Here is a 5,000-nt window from a genome sequence, read left to right as displayed (position 1 = left end):
GCTTTCTTAGCCATTTCTGTTTTGGTGTCTTCAAGCCATGGAGTCGTTGTTCTAAAAGAACGCTGGTCTCCTTGACAACGCATTACGGCGTTGATTTCCTTACACTCCCTTTCCCACAGGTGCAAGTGTGAGCGTGGACGCCAACTCTGCCGCCATCGACACACGAAAAAATATGCATTAAAATGGAATAAAAAATGATGTTAAATTATTTTTAAAATCATAGACTCATTGTAGACGCGCGCTAATAGCCAGACGGGCTCGATATGAATCACGACTATAAGATACCCGAATTTGGTTAAATTGCACCGCAAAATGTGGAAGTAGTTAGGAATCTAAATCGAAGGGGACAGACACTCACACAACTACAGTTTTATATATATAGATATACACAGAACAGATTAAACTGTTGGAAAAGAAAATTCCGAGCATCGGGCTACAATTATTATTTCTATTGTTATTATCATTATTGATGTTGTCAGGCGGCGAGCCTGGCAGAATCGTTAGCACCCCGGGCCAAATACTTAGCAGCATTTCTTTACTCTTTTACTTGTTTCAGTCATTTGACTGTGGCCATGCTGGAGCACGACCTTTAGTCGAGCAAATCGACTCCAAGGACTTATTCTTTGCAAGCCTAGTACTTATTCTATCGGTGTCTTTTGCCGAACCGCTAAGTTATGGGGACGTAAACACACCAGCATCGGTTGTCAAGCGATGTTGGGGGGGGGAAACACACACACACACACACACACACACACACACATACATATATACGTTGGGCTTCTTTCAGTTTTCGTCTACTAAATCCACTCACAAGGCTTTGGTTGGCCCGAGGCTATAGTAGAAGACACTTGCCCAAGGTGCCACGCAGTGGGACTGAATCCAGAACCATGTTGTTGGCAAGCAAGCTACTTACGACACAGCCACTCCTACGGCATTTCGTCCATCCATATGTTCAAATTCAGCCGAGGTTGTTTCTTGGTCGATCAATTAAAGTAGCAGTGAAACACTGGGGTCGATGTAATCGACTGGTCCCTTCCTCCAAAATCTCAGACCTTGCTCCTTTCGGAGAAAGGATTATTAGTATTATTAAAGGCGGCGAGGTGGCAGAATCGACAGCACACCGGTCGAAATGCTTAGCGGCATATCGCCCGTCTTTACGTTGAGTTCAAATTCCGCCGAGGTCGACTTTGCCTTTCAACTTCCCGGGGGTCGATAAAATAAGTACCAGTTAAGCACTAGGATCGATCTAATCGACTTATCCCGTCCCCGAAATTTGCTGGCCTTGTGCCAAAATTTGAAATCTTTATTATTATTATTATTATTATTATTATTATTATTATTATTATTATTATTTATTATTATTATTCTATGTTTGACTTTTGCTTTATGTCTGTACAAGTTGGTTCCAAGTCTCACCCAGAGACCTCAAGAGACAACAGGCTGGAAGTTCTGTGCCATATATTTGGGGTTTTTTTGTTTTTTATTTTGGTGTTGTACTAGTGAATGTCTAATACATAAAAAAAATAAATAAATAAATAAATAAAAATTTTTTAAAAAATGAAAAAATAAAAAAATTTAAAAAAAGTTTGTTTTAAACCTTGGGATTACATAGAGAGTATTTTGCGTAGGATTTATTATTATTATTATTTTTATTATTATTATTATTATTATTATTATTATTATTATTATTATTATTATTATTATTATTATGTTTTACGTACTGGTTATTGTCTCGGTTGTGTCGCCACAAACATCTTACTACTAAATTCACACACACCTGACATTGTCTCTGTTCAACAAGCTTTTCTTTTGTTTCTTTCTTTTCCTTATTTTTTTATTTTTTGTTATATTTTTTTTCCGTCGTGTGCAACCGCCCATAATCCCGCCCTCCGATTCGCCACAACTTTCGACATCCCTTCCATTATTTAATTCCACTACGCATGTCTGTAATTATCCTAACCACGCCCACAACCACCACCAATAATAGTCTTTACAACGTTCAGCCAACCCCGTGAACTTTTATATACATGCATGCATGCATACATACATACATACATACATACATACATACATACATAAATACATACATACATACATGCATACATACATACATGCAAATAAACACACACATACATATACAAGCATACGTACATATACATATACGTACGCATATATATATATATATATATATATATATATATATATATATCTATATATAAATATATATATATACACATAGGGTGAGCTGATATTTATATGTATATATATATATATATATATATAATATATATATATATATATATATATATATATATATATATATATATACACACATACAGGGTGAGCTGATATTATATGCTGTGTATTTATACACACACACAGAGGGTGGCTGATGTATAAATATATAATTATATATGCATGTATATGATATGTATAAATATATATATGTATATATATATGCATGCATATAGAGAGATAGATAGATACACACACACGCACACATAAACACTTTATATATATATATATATATATATATATATATATATACAGTCTTGGCCAAAATTATTGAGCTGGTATGAAAAAATAGAGAATATGAGTGAAACCCATTTACTTAATAATTGAAAACAGTATAATAAACATTCTAGAGTCCACCCCGTCAATGATTAATATTTTAGGTGTCCTTTTTCGTTCATAAGCGCTTTTATGCATTTTTGCATACTTGAGACTAAGTTGGCGGATGTGGCTGGGTCAATTTTCTAATTCGCTTTTTGAAGAACATTTGTGCATCCTCACATTTTTCATACCTGCTCCATAATTTTGGACAAGGCTGTATACCTACTACATACATACATAAATACATACATACCATACATACATACATGCCATATATGTTAGCCCCTTGTGGGCAATAAAGAAATATATATATATATAGATATATATATATTATAATATATAATATATATATAATATATATATATATATATATATATATAGTCAATCCAAACATGAAAACACGAAGAGAAAACACCACAACGTGAGGACGTTGAACAAGTATAGTATTATTGGACGCTCCGGAAAGAAGGAAAGAAGGGGGTTATAACGTTTCGAGCGGAGCTCTTCGTCAGAAACATAGGAAAAGGAAGGATCCAAAGAAGGGAAGACGGAGGAAAAAAATCGCCAACAGTACACACGCGGTCACAGTATATATATAATAGATATTAAGTACACACGCGCGCGCGCATGCACATATGCTCTTAAGTGGTTGCACTGGTATATGTATGTATAATGTATGTATGCATACTCTTTTATTTGTTTCAGTCATTTGACTGCGGCCATGATGGAGCATTGTCTTTAGTCGAGCAAACTTATAATTTGTAAGCCTAGTACTTATTCTATCGGGTTCTCTTGCCGAATTGTTAAGTTACGGGGACGTAAACACACCAGCATCGGTTGTCAAGCGATGTTGGGGGTGGGGGACAAACACAGACACACAAACACACACCCATATATATATATATATATATACATATATATACGACGGGCTTCTTTCAGTTTCCGTCTACCAAATCCACTCACAAGGCTTTGGTCGGCCCGAGGCTATAGTAGAAGACACTTGCCCAAGGTGCCACGCAGTGGGACTGATCCCGGAACCACGTGGTTGGTAAAGATATATTAACTTATGCATATCGCTGGAAGGCCAGATGCAGTAATAGTTTCGAGACAGATCCCTTTAACGACGCAGTGGGTTAAGAAATACAATATACGAAATCGTCTCAGAAACGGCTGTGAAATTGACAAATGCGCATTTCGCCAATTTACAAATGTTTGCATGTATGTATACATCCTTCTATATATATATATTTTTTTTTTAGTATGTGACCTCGTGAAGACTACCTGCAATTTGTTTTCCTCTGTCCTCCCGTCTCGGGATCTTTCTTTCTCCTATGTTTCCGACGAAGAGCTCCGCTCGAAACGTCATACCCTCCTTCTTCCATTTTCCTGAGCGCCTAATAATAAAATACTGTAATTGTTCCACGTGTTGTTTTTTTTCTGTTTTCCCGTTTGGATTAATTTAATATATATATATATATATATATATATATATATATATATATATATAATATATATATATATATATATATATATATATTTATATATATATATATATGTATCTATGCGAATACATATGCATGTGTACATGAACACTTTTGTGCAGGAGTGGATGGCATTGTATATACATGGATATTATTACATGCTAAGCTTGCATGTTATAGATATTATGATAGAACATTTGATAACTTGCCACTGAAATTATCTGATTAGGCGTGGTTTATCTGATTTTCAACGTTGCTACAGAGGTCACGTAGCCTAGTCCTTCAAAATTATCTGTATAAATCTAAAACTATTTCGTAGATGGAGGACGTGCAAATTTCTCATCATTTCAATGTAGATATTCCCCCTTTTTTTTAACTAACCTTTAACAGTATGTTGATATCTGTTGGGCAACGGTTTTCAACAAGCATGACCATAAGCGCAGGCATGACTGTGTGGTTAAGAATCTCGCTTTGCTACTATGTGATATCACTGCGTAGCACCTTGGGTAAGTATCTTCTATTATAGCCTTTTCTATAGTACTCTGTAATAACGTACCAACTTTTCTTGATCACTAAACTTTCGATTACAAACTCGATTACAAACTGGTGACAGATTGTTAAATTACAGATTACCTGGATTTCTACATCAACCACACGCCAATTATGTTAGCCTGTTTATTTTTCTACACAGAGAGCGCTTATAAATATTCGCACAGATCCTTAATCTACTCTTTGCTTTATATATATATATATATATAATATATATATATATATATTATATATATATATATCTGTAATATAACAGTTTATTATGGCATCCAAATAATTGTCACGTATTATATTACAGATAAATTCCTCTATTTACATAATATCGAGGTTTCATTCATTCTTTTGTTGTAATACTAT

The sequence above is a fragment of the Octopus sinensis genome, unplaced genomic scaffold (assembly GCF_006345805.1).
Source record: "Octopus sinensis unplaced genomic scaffold, ASM634580v1 Contig17913, whole genome shotgun sequence".
Classification (NCBI taxonomy): domain Eukaryota; kingdom Metazoa; phylum Mollusca; class Cephalopoda; order Octopoda; family Octopodidae; genus Octopus; species Octopus sinensis.
The sequence above is the reverse complement of the archived record's forward strand: the minus strand, read 5'-3'. Positions refer to the sequence as shown.